The sequence below is a fragment of the Empidonax traillii genome, unplaced genomic scaffold (assembly GCF_003031625.1).
Source record: "Empidonax traillii isolate 1590-97213 ecotype Southwest subspecies unplaced genomic scaffold, ASM303162v1 scaffold375:size1330703, whole genome shotgun sequence".
NCBI classification, from domain to species: domain Eukaryota; kingdom Metazoa; phylum Chordata; class Aves; order Passeriformes; family Tyrannidae; genus Empidonax; species Empidonax traillii.
Genome location: NW_020955568.1, coordinates 369,944 through 382,980, shown reverse-complemented (window position 1 = coordinate 382,980; position 13,037 = coordinate 369,944).

The window sequence follows — 13,037 nt, the reverse complement described above, 5'->3', positions numbered from 1 at the left end:
CAGATTCAGTAACTGAGGAGGAAGCAGGGAGGGAGGGCTCTTCTCTGGTCACTGCTGAAGGTGCTGTGCATGGACACAGTTCCACAGCATCCCTGTTCCGCAGGTCTGGGCCCAGAGGCAGCACCTTGCTGGGGACGAGTTCAAGCTCTTCCAAAGCCATTCAGCAGTTAGCCTGAAATATGAAATTCCCAATGACAGTGTTGTTACCAGAGAGCACAGATACAGTAATTCCTACCCACAGCAGCAATTACTGTCACATGGTGCTACACAAAGTACAGAAATTAATAATTAAAAGCCTTGAAGAGGCTTCAGAAGAGCTGTGTTAGTATGCACATCAGAACCAGGATAAATCACAAGCAATTCAGAAGTATATTTGCAGGTTCACTCATAACCATCATGGTATTTGGAGTCCCTTTGGGAGCAATAAATGACAGAGAGTCCATGTTATAAAAATAAACATGAACTTAAGTGGCAAGGATTCATTTAAACCAAAGGGGAAAAGACTTTTTTTTTTTTTACACTATCAGTTGAACATAAGTAGAGTAAGTTTTACCTGGCAGTATGTGCCCCAGGCTGGGAGGAGGGGATCACAGCAGAGGGAACTGGTTGACATTCGCTGCTTAACCTCAAAGATGTTTGCCCCAATAACAGCCATGGGTTTTAAACTAAATTCTGCAAAATATGAGCCTCAAAATGATGTTCCAAAGTGAAAATAAAAGGCAAAATGCAGCTGTTTGTCCCATGACACTTTTATGCAGTCTTTTCTTAAATAAGTGACTATTATTCCCCTCTATACACAGGTGTCATAGGATTCAATATTGCTTTTAGAGCCTTTGCTTCAGGAGCCCTTGGGCTATGTGGGACTCCTTGCACTGAGATTTCAATTCTTGTGCTCACAGCTCAGAACTGACAGCACCACTTGAGGTGCTCCAAGAGCAGGAGGCAAACTCAAACTTTATTTATTGATATTAATGGTTTTAAGGCACCTGAGTGGATTTTAAGAACCCAGTTTTGAAGCTTTATTCTGAATAAGGAATTCAGCATTTTGCCCCAAAAATGTTCAAGTTTAAATGATGTCAGGCCTTTAAATCTGACACTCCTGTTTTTTTTTTTTTTTCCTTTGGTAACAAACAAGCTTAGAATGTCCTTCTGCACAGACTAACAAAATGCCAATAAACAAACAATCCAAATCGCTCATTCAGCCAAACCAAATGTGAAATACCCTTGCCCCTCTGCTCAGCTGGCACTGGGAGAGGGCATGGCATGGCTCTGTGCTGAGGTTCTTGGCACAATGGCCGAGGGACTCAGAAGAGTCTGCAGCAGAGTACCAGCACTGGTGGAAGCAGACTTGTATCACCACTCAGGAAAATTACCCAGAGGCTTGAGCCAACAAGCCTTTCCCTGACAAACCAGCTCCCGAGGCAGCCCACCCCACCCAGTGGGAATGCTGCCTGGGTGAGGGCTACCAGCCTTGGCCTCCCTGTTTGCTCTTTCTGCCCACAAACACCGCCCGTTCTCTGATCTTAACTGCCTCTCACTTCTGATGTCGGCTCCTCCTTACAGGCTCCGTTTCAATTAGCTCCCTAAATAAATACAATTTTGATGTGTGGTCTCATGGTGGGTTATTAAACTGGCTCCAAAATGCTTTTCACCGAGAAGCAGCTCACTTTCCACTGAGTTATCCTACCCTGTAATCCACTTCACACTTCTGATGTAAAAACGCCGCGGGGTAAACACAAACAAGCACTTGTCTTTCGCTTGATAGCAGATTTTTGCCTAATCTCTTGAAGAATTAACCTTTAAACGATTCTTGGTGGCAGGCGGAACTGTGCTGGTGCCTCAGCCGTGTGCAATCTGCGGAGGCAGCAGTAGATGGAGCCAAGAGAGAAAAGAAAGGTTTGAGGGTTGCAGCGTTTCTCCCACGGTGCAGGTTTAACACTTGACTTGACCCGATTAGGAAAAAATTTCTCATTTAGTTCCTCATACTTCGAAGGTAATATAGGGAATAATTATGCATGGCACTGCCAGCACGATATCCAGTGGAAAACGGGGACTTTTGAAAAAGTAAAGACTTGGAGGCAGTTTAGGGGTGAAGTTTACAGGGGAAGGGAGAGAGAATAGTTGTATTATTTTTCTGGCAAGTGATAGATGAGAGTAATCTGGGAGGGTGGCGAGAGGGTTCTGAGCATCAAAATATTTTTTCCTCTTCAGTGAGCCCTGGAAAGTTATTCAGCTGGGCAGGAATTATCCTCAACATCCCTGAGGATGCACTCAGAATGTTGTTGACTGGGTGGCAGATTTAAAGAGAGAGCACAGCATCAGTGCCATCACCCTCTGTCCAGGCCTTCCCCAGAAATACTGCCTTCTCAACAGCAATAGCAGGAGGTGCATGGAAGGGGACATTCATGTTCTGTAATGGACTGGCATGAGCTTGTTCTGGGGCTCTCTGGTCTGAACCAAGTGGGGCTGGTGCAGCATTCTGTAACCATGGGCTGTACCTTTCCCTGAGCCACAGAGGTGGGGTGTGCTCAGTGAAGTCTGCTGCAAAATGCTTGAGCTGGGCACAGCAGGGGCTCAGAACTCTTGGTCCTTCTTGCATCAGTGAAGATGCTCACATGCAAATTCATGCTCAAGAGTCATCCATAATTTTTGTCACATTCTCTGATGTCTGACAGTCTTTTCCAACCTGATGGCAGTGATTTTATTAGACTGTGCCTTCTTGACAGTGCTGTCAATTTGGTGTATTGACCACATCAGAGGGGAACGCAGGAGGAGCCCCTGTCACTCCTGTGCAAGGTGTGATATAGAGAATGCAAGGATTAAAGCAGGAAAAGTATGATTCTTTTGCTTCTTTCTGCTACAATCTAACAGTCTGTGAGGAGATCGTATTATAATTGCTAGAAAAACAGAGGATATTTGCTTTCTGCACACTGAGTAACCTGCACCTCAGTACCTGTTGCACCAAAATAAAAGGCCACATCCACGATGACCAGCAGACTGCTTCATTAAGAAAGGTGTTGCAACAGTAACATTTTGCCCCAAGGACATTCTAGAATATGTGCTGATTCACTGTAAGCAAGCTAATTCCACATTTTGGGGAAAAAATCTTTACTTACAGGAGAAATAGAAAAAACTCAAGTCAAGTGCTTGCAAAAGCCTTTGGCTTTGGTGCAGGGTGGTTAACTGACCTGATGGTTCTGCAGAGCTGTGCCTCGCTGAGGGAGCAGAGCCATCCTCCCACCCAGGGCTGTCCTGTCTGGCACTGTCTGCTCTGGCTTGGCCAATCCCAGAGCTTGGGGATTGGGGCAGGTGAACATCCAGGTCAGAGCTCAGCAAAGCCAGGGGAGTATTTGTCCCCACCACCCTGGTGACCTTGTGCCAGGCAGAACTTCTCTTGGCCCTGGGAGCAGGGGATGGCTGGCCAGGGCAGGCCTTGAGCAGCTCAAGCAGGTTGAGTAAGGGACTATTCCTGGAGCTGAAACAAAAAAGGATGAAGGAGACTTAATCAAACCCTCCCTGCAACTCTGAGAAACTATTTCTTTGTTTAATGTCTTTGACTGGGTTTGACTCATGCTGAATTTTGCTCTGTGAGGATGCTGTTTGTTTGGAAGTTGCTGCATTCTAGTGGGCAGCAAACACATCTGTGTGTGCTCCAGGTTCTCTTGAACATCTTATGGTGAAAGATGATGGAGAAAGACAAGACATAATTTAGTCCAGTTATTTTTGTTTTCAGCATTTGTTTTATTTTCAGCATCTGAGGTCTAAATACTTACCAGGAAAACTTTGTATGGGAAAAATTGAGGAAGACAAATCGTTTAACATTATTCCAAACTTTCTCTGCTATTACTTGTCATTCTCCCTTTCTGGGGCTGCGCTGGATGTGACAAGGCCAGCTTCACTCTGGAGGTGGGACACTTGAGGCAGAGGTTGGCAGGCAGCTCTGAATTCTCACACAACACTTTTAGTACATGACCAAAGGTACTGACAGATCCAAAAGAGATGAATCAGATGTTTTTAAGAGGTACAGAGAGTGCACAATCTGCTCAGCGTAATGAATTCTTGAAGTAGAATTCAGAGGGGTATGGAGGGCTTCTTGGTTGCAGGCAATCTGGGGGAGGAGAAGAGCATGTGTCATAGTCCTGATTTTAGCAAGAAATTTTGTCTTTCCTTTCCCCTTCCCCCTCCTGCGTGTCTGTGTTAATGGGCCATCAGATAACAAAGGAGTTGGCCTGAGCCCTAAATGGCCAGACATTAATCTCCTAGCAACCAAGGGGGAGGAATTGGGAAAAAGGCCAGGGTGTGTGTATGGAAAGAGGTGGGTGTTTGGGGGTTGGAGCTCAGCTCTGGAGCCGGAGGGGAGGCTGCAGCAAGGAGGAGAGACTGCCTGGTTTCTTCTTTGTCTTTTCCTGTGGGAGAGGAGTTTTTGCTGCTGTCTCTCTGCGCAGCTGTTTGCTGGTTGCAGGCTTGGTTTTCACCGCGAGATCTTCACCAACTGAGTCGTGAGTTTTTCTTCCATTGGCAGAATTTTGTTTCCCTCCCCCTTCCCCCCTCCTCCATCACCACCTGGCAGCAACCAAGGATCCCACAGCGCCGCCCGCTGACGGGGGCTGGACATTGCAAGTTCTGCATCTCCAGTGATCCAACAGCGCCCCCTGGTGACTACTATAGAACATTACAAGTTCTGCACTTTTGATAACTCAACAGCGCCACCTGGTGAACGGTATAAGACATTACAAATTTTGCATCTCCAGTGACCCGACGGCGCCCCCTGCTGACTGTGGCTGGAACTGCAACAAAGGGGGCTAAAAATTGAACTATTTGATTTTCTTTTTTTGCCGGTTTTATCGGTTTTGTTCTTGAAGGTGATTATTGGTGGGTACAGGGGTATTGCTTGGTTGTTTTACTTGTTTTTTTTTTTTCGTGTTCCTGTTAATACACACATACCCTTTAATAAAGGGCTGTTATTTTTTTCCCTTTTCCATAATTTGTTTTCCTTCAATCGGAGCCTCTTAATTTCGGATCTATAATTGCTAGAAAAGAAGGTTTGGGTCTTTTTCTCCTAATCCATCCTCAACAAAAGACCCTTGTCCCAATTAAACTGGGACAGCATGGCAGCAGGAGGATGGATATGTGCTGTCCTTCCACAGACCCCTGGACAGGTGGCTGGGAAGGGCTGGTCGCGCCTCAGCTTCCCCATGTCCCTTCTCCACGTGCTGTGACCATTGCAGAAACAGCAACAAATGAGTAAGATCTTTTCACACAAACAGGGAAGAATTCTGAAGATATTCTATTTCTCTAAAAGTATTCAGAAGGTGAATAAAAAGAGTAGAAGTGTGGTTTTAAAAAGCCTCTAAAACTCTAGCCTTTTTTACAGTCCATTACTACAAACACATTGTGCCTATGGTGCTTCAGTGTTAATCAGTCAATGCAACTGGCAAACAAATCAATGCTTTACTGTTGTGAGTATCCAAATGTTCTACTCTTAGCATATAAATATTAAATCTTAGCAAAAAATCTTGTCAGATCTACTTGATTTCAACTGTATTGTATTGTTGTTAAATGAAATGAACACTATATTTAAATTTATTCCCCTTGCAGTTCCATTGTTCAGCTTTATTTTGATTTCTTTCAAAAGACAAAGAGAAAAGCACATCCATCATATGCAGCATGCTACAGCCAAAACAAATGCACATCAAATAAGTTTATTTAAGCAGATGTGCTCATAAAATATTAACAAGACAACAAATAATTGCAGGAAAAGGCTAAAGTCCGACTCTGTATGGAGCCCAAAGGTCTGAGTTCTATTTAAGACAGAGATCAAATAAAATATGCACTGACAGCATAACACCAAGTCTTCTATCAGCAGTGATGCAGCCATTGTTTTCAAGGCAAATAAACTTTAACGTGTCAGTGGAGTTGTATCCAAATCACATAAAATGTCCGGCCACAGAACATGCCGAATAGACTAAAATGGGATTTATGGTTCAAAATATTATCCTAGTGCAGATTTGTTTCTTTCCACTCCCATTTTGACACAGGGACTAAATTGCTTATGACATAATGGTGCTTCAAATGTTGGTGTTTCTGCTCCAGGGAAAAAAACAGCCTTGCTCTTTGCAGACTGCTGCCTTCATTTACCTAAGTCAGTCCACAGGTGATGCAGACCCCTTGGGATCCCACATGGGATTCCTCCTCAGGCAGCTGATGGACCATTGGCTCCCTGGATGTGACCTGTGAGAGTCTTGGTGACACAGATGCAGCCCCACGACAAGCAGAGAGAGGGCTGAGGCTTTGAGGAGGGGGTGGCTGCAGGACTTGGGCTGCCTGTGCTTGTCGTGCCTGCACGGTAGCACTGCTGGTTAGCAATGCCAGTCAGCAGTGCTGGTTCGTTCTGCTCCACTCTGTGCAGAGGGTACCCTAATATTTGGTGAAAGCTTAAGGGCCAAGGGCCAGAGAGGTTCTTTGCACCGAAGGTCTCTGGGCTCTAAATAAATGGCTTATTCCATCTCTCTTTCCATCCCTTACCTGTGGAAAGGATTTGAATGCTCTTTGCTCGGCAGAGCTCAGCTCTCCTCCCCCACGGTCTGCAGGTGCCCTCCGAGCCAGCACAGCAGTGTGTGCTCTCACGGGCACAGAAAGGACAAGACCCTGGCATCTCCCTGCTTGTGGCTGCGCTGGGATGTGAAGTGCCTGAAGCTGGGAAGGGACAGAATCCCTGCCCCGGCAATGCAGGTGGGAATGTTGGTTCTGGCTCCAGGGTCCCATTTCCTCTCAGTCTGTGCAGAATACACATGGGATGCTCAGCAGAGAGAAGTGAGGCTTTTCCCTGCATAAAGGCACACCCCAAGCAATGTTTTAAGGCTAAGAACATCCTTCCTTTTTCTTCCTGAGAAGAAAAACTTATAAATATGACCAGAAAGGACCCTCTGCTTTAGTAACTAGGAATGAAAATAAAGGATGCTTTCATATCCAGTGCTTTTAAACTGCACTTGTGAGCTCTCTAAAGCTCAGTGATGCACTTTGAGCACCTTGGCTTAGTGCTACTGGAACCAGCTTCCCCCCGTTGATTAGTTTGTTCCTATTATTTCACTAACAACAAGCAGTATTCCTGCCTCCACCTGCTGGAGATTTGCGGGTCTTGGTGTGTCATGCAAGAGAAATTCAGGTAACATCTTGCTTTTCATTCCAAATTACGGATCCAACAGATATGATTTGCATGTAGTAGTGTCTGAAATATTGCAGGTTGGTGTTGTAGCATGGTGACCAGAATGTATGTGTCGGCAGATGCTTAAGTATTTCACTGTAGTGAAACCAATCATGAAATGCATCTCTTTTTTCTCTCTTTTTTTCCTCTCTTTTTTTCCTAATTTTTAAAAAGATGCTTACATGATTCTATATCATTTTAGATTATATAAACAAGGTTTAAATTGTTTTCCCTGGGCGCTGTCAGGATTAGAACAGCAATTTCAGAGGTGAAAGTCCTGTAATTAATACAGCGTGCCAATCAAATCCCATCAGTGAAACACATTTCATTAATATTTGCTTTTTTACTGTTAGGTACGTTATAAACATTTTAGCAGTTCACATCTGTCTCTCATAGAACAATTGTAATTGAAATGAAAATTATATTTTTTCCAAGGTAATAGTATTTTAGAAGCACACATTCTTTCTGTGTATCTCAGAGCACTGAAAACTTTGTTTAGCCACCAATACCAACCACTCTGTGTGTCTTTCATTTGCCACAAGGAATCAAAATGTTACCCTGAAAATTCCTCTTCATCTTTACTATGTTTTACCTTCTAAACCTCCTGCTATGGCAGCAGCAATGTTTTAGGGCTTCACAACAAAATGATAATGTGCAACGTTTCTCCATCTTCTTTGTGGAATTGAGCTTGAAATTCCAAGTCTAGCAGGCTTCACAACTGTCTTTTCACATTCAACAGCAGCATTTTAATGTCTTTCCAATAACTTAATGTATCTTACTAATATTTTATTTTAGTATAATATTTTACTAATTAGCTGCACTTTTTCTTAGCATCCTTGACTTCACAAAGGCAGGGAAAATATTCTCTAGTGTAAAAGGTGTCAGAAACGAAATTCTGAAGGCACTGCGGGCTGTCGGTGTGTGCTGGTGGCCGGGAACCATCTCAGGGAGGAACCCTGCCCTCAGTGTGCTCTGCGGGGAGATTCTTCCGTGTGAGAGAGGGAACCTGAGTGTGTGACCCCTCATCCTTCCCCAACTTTCACAGCTAAGGAAAACATGACGTGGGAGCCCCTTTAACGGGCTGCATTGGCCTCCAGAGTAATCTTATAACCTGTTATAAAAAAAAAACATCAACATACTCGGTCTTCCCGTACGTTTATGAGCAATAGCTTTATTCCTTGACACTAGTAAAAATTAAGACCGAGGCGCTCGTGTGCTGTTGATATTTAAGAATCTGGGTTCAGTGTCTGTCTCAGTAAATCCTGGCTCCGTCGCCGGGGCGAGCCCGGAGCTGCCCCAGGGTTCCGCACCGCCGGCCGGGGCTCTGCGGCACAGGAGAAGTCATGGGGGAGCCATGGAGCCCTCACCGGGCGGGGGGCAGGCCGGGGCTCTCCTGCCTTTCCTTCTGTTAATTCGCCTTCCGAGCCGGGCGGAGCGGTGCAGAGGTGCGGGGCTCGCCCACGGCCGTGGAGCAGAGAGTCTGCTCTGCTGTGATGCCCCGCTGCCTCAATTGTATTGCTGCAGCCAGAATCAGGACTGTAAATGCATTTATCGATCAGTTTATATGACGGGCTATTTGGGGTTCGGGGTTGTTCTTGTTTTGTTTTCTAAAGCGGGCTTAAGCCAACGATGCGGATTGAGCACACTCAGCGAGCGAAACTCGTTCTAGGTGGGCAAGTGACTGAACAAATCGGAGTTTGTGCTATGGAACTCGCTGCTTCTAAAGTATAAGATCATCACCGGGGCCGGGGTGGGGGGTTGGTATGCTGACCCCGAGCTTTCAGGTGACTGAGACTGCAAACGAATTTGTTCACGTCTGCAGGGGTCATATCGAAATTCATACTTTTAAGTTCTCCATCCGCTGTTTTTCTCTCTTTATGGTCCCTTTTCGCCCAGGTTAGAGTGGTGCTCCAATCAGTGGTAGATGTGACCGTTTCGGTACGCGTGTGTCGGATAGCCTGGCTGTTCCCGGGGAACACCTTTCCATGTGTTATGTAAATACTGAACTTTAGAAATACCCAGGGAATCTCTACAGGAAGAGCAAAGGAGAGACTGGAGTAGGAACAGGGACCCAGCTCTGTCGCCCTCTGACTCTTTCCCCCCGTTTTTCACACGTGGAACTACGAGACACCAAAACCCTTCAACTGAGGCAGAATCGGGCACCGCGACTCCAGCGAAACCCATGCAGGTTCCTCGCTTTGAGAGGAACGAGTCTGTGGTGAGGGGAGGGGGGCAAGATGGGCTCATCTGTCCTTAACTAACTGAGGCTGAGGGTGAAAGTGTTTATTGTCCGTGATAACCTCTGAGCAGAGGAATCAGAGGGGTTATTTTAGGAAAACACCTTGGGCAGGGATTCCTCGTCAATCCAATGCCACAGCTGAAATTTACGTTTCGAGATAAATATAAATAGTAAGCAATAATTTAGGCTTATTAATAATGGGAGAGAAAAATTAGCCGTGTTTCTCCAGGCCCGCCGGTGTCCCGGAACGGAGCAGGAGTGCTGGCAGCAGCGGGGGCAGCGGCTGAGGGGCGATGGGAGCCTCAAAGGGCTGCTCCAGGTTTCGCCTTGCCAGCACTCAACACGCCAGATAAGGTAGACATGCAAGAAAAGGCGAGAGGACAAGGAAACTTTGCCAGGAGAGCCTGTAGCCTTGTGTGCATCTCCCGAGCGATCAGCTGGCAGCAGGTGAGGAATCCCACACTGGGAATTGCATCACACACTGCTCGGCGTGACAAGCTACCAGGCGTGTGGTACCAGCGAGCAGGAGGGTCTGAGGGGAGCGGGGCAGGAGCAGCCCTCGGGACGAGTCGACTGGTAGAGTGGGGCGAGGAGAAGGAGGGCGGCCTCCCCCGGCTCCCCTCAGCCTCTCGGGGGTTGTTCAGCGTTACCCCGCTTTCCGCGAGGCACGCAAGCTGTAGCGTTTCGCTTCTCTGTTGTACCGCGTGTACTTGGAGTTCCAAAGCAAATCCTTCCACTCCTGCATTCCTCAATGACAGCGCAATAATCGTTAATACAAACCAGAGCGGAGCGCTCCGCTCAGGGCAGAGCTGCTTATTCGCGCGGCTTCTGATATTTCCCAGTTTACATGATCGTTCTGTACTGACAAAGTCAGCTCCGGAGAGCCCCAACAGCCATTGCAACTCCGTCACCCCCCACTGCAGCTCCTGCTGTTCATATCTTTAGTGAGAGCGACGCCGTCTGCAGATAAAGCCCTCTCCGCTCTTCTCTTCCTCCCAAACGCGTTGTTTTTCATGTCTCTCTTCAAGAAGCGCCGGGATAGCGGCGCTGCGTGGGCGAGAGAGCGGCGCGACGGCGAAGCGGTGTCTGCACGGTCCTGCCTGGCCCACGCGCCACACCGGACCCACGCGGGGCTCTCGGAGGCCCCGGTGGGATGGAAAGAGGGTCAGGGCGGCCGCGGCCCGCGGTCCCCTCGGCATGGCGGGGGGAAACATTAATCATAACGGAGAGGCCTCCCAGCACCAGCAGGAAACGATTTCTCGTTGTTTTATTTTTTTCCCCCTCAAAATCGAGTTGTATTAAAGTTCCTCGATTAAACCTAAGGAAATGATTCCGCAGCGCCTCGGAAAAGCAGAGGAGCCGCCAGCTCCCTTCGCCTCCGAGGAGCTGGCCCCTCTGACGGGAACCGCTTCCACCCGTCCAGAGGTCCCGCCGCCCTCGCCAGCCGGGCGCTCCTGCCGCCGCCCCGACCCGACGCCCTCCAGCACAACTCGGCACAGGCAGCCCGGCCGCAGCAGGAGCAGGAGATGCTGCTCGGGGAGCGGCGGGTCCCGCGGGTGCCGAAATGGCTCCCGCCCGTTTCGCGGCGCCGCCCGCCCGGCGCTGGGCGCTCGCCGGTTCCCGCCGACAGCCCCGGCCCAGTGCCCCCGCCCGGGCTGCTCCACGCACCTGACAATTCTCGGGAGAAAAAAGTGGAAAATCGGGGTGGCCGCGTCCTTTTCCGTCCCTCCGCCGCACCGCACCGCTCGCACCAGCGCGGTAATCGCTGCTCTGCCGAGCTGGTCTCTGCGGGAGCGCGTCCCGCCGGCAGCGACAGCCCCGGGCCGAGCAGCTCCCGGACCCGCTCACTGGGGCTCTCGGCCTCTGCCCGCGCTGCTTGGGCACCTGCCATATGGTGGCGCGGGGGAGGCCACCGATTCGGGCACGGCCTCTGCCGCGCCGGCCCAGTCCACTCCCCGGGAGCGATGGGGCCCCGTCAGACCCCCGGGGGCGCCTCAGGGGCTGCCGAACCCCACGACCTCGGCGGGGGCCCCGAGGGGTCTTGCGGGCCGCACGGCTGGGGGCCGCAGCCGCCCCCGTCCCGCTCCGGCCGGCGGGGCTGGTGCAGAGGCCCCGCAGATGAAAGGCTGCGCTCGCAGGCGTGCCCCGCGCAGGCAGGTCCTGTCCCCCCCGCATTCCCCCCGCGGGTGCACATGTCAGAGTTCACAGACCTGGCTGCTGCCTTTTACAACACTGAGCTGTAAAAGAGCGGATATTAAACCCGTATAATGGATCCAGCTCCAAGGAGAGGTTAAATTTCCCAGTGAAACGAAGGTATTTGCCCTGAACTGGGAAAAGAAACCCCCCAGCACCCATGCTGGGAAACCCGGGGAGCCGTCAGAGATTGGCGGTAAACTCTGCCCCCAGCCTCGCACCTGGCATCGGTCGCCGCGGGGGCACATGTGCGCGACACGCTGCTGCCAGACAGGGCTCGGCCTGCCCGCCCCGTTGGGTCCCTGACCCCGGGAGCCCCTGGAGAGTGAGCGACCGGAGCGAAAGCACTTGCCTTCGAACCGAGCTGGGCCTGAGCCGGGTGTCCGCCACTGCTGCCACGAGGCCTCTGTAGTTGCAGCGGCTCAAAGCTCATGGCGAGATTTGGACCTGGAGTCCTTTTTCCTCTGCAGGTTTTTAGGCAGCAACGTGTTTGGGGTTTATGAGGACATGGCCTTTATGAGGAGAGCCTTTTGTGAGGTGTATGGGCTTTCTGAGAACAGCAAGTTTATGACATGTATGGGCTTTATGCAGAGAGATCTTTTATGATGAGACCTGTTTTATGAGGTGTATGGCCCTTATGAGGACAGTGCCCGGACTGCTGGACCGTGGGGCTCAGGGCGGGTGAGGGACAGGGCTGCTCCGGTAATACGGGCCGTGCTAGAGCCGGGCGAGCAGCAGCGAGAGCCGGGGACTTGGTCAGGCCGAGGCGCAGCCCTTATCACAGGCGCAGCCACTGCTCGTCGTTCCCGGCTCTGTAGGAGCCGCGGGGACAGCGCGGAGCCGCAGCGGGTGCCTGGCGGCGGAACGGCTCCACACCGGAGCAGCTCCACCCCGCAGGGCCTTGGTGCCGGCTCAGGTCCTGCGACTTCGTCGGGCGGGCGGGGAGCTTAAGATCTCCCTTCTCTGAAGCCGCCCGGCCGGGCTCTCCGCCGGCGGAGGGTATGCGAAGCCCGAGCCTGTCTGCCGCGCTGCCCTCAAAAATCTATTTAGGGAAGATGAAGGCGCATGCAAATGCGTGGCGCCTCCTCGCCTGTGCCTTTAATCATGGTAAATTGGCTCCCATTCCTCCAGGCCCCCCGAAAAGGCGCACGGGGCGGCACCGCATCGTGGCGGGGCTGGGACTCCCAGCGCCGCGCGGCACCCGCTGCTCCCCGGGGCTTTCCGGCTTTTCGGCGCGGCCCCGGCGCCCTGCCTGATCCGCCTCTCTCAGCAATTTCCTACCCAAATGCTGCCGTGAAGGGAACAGAGCGCAGAGATAGCATCGGGCGGCCTATATCAAAGAGATCCTGCTTAATTAAAATACCGGCTCGGTGCTCACCGCTTTTCACGCGGCGTGGCCCT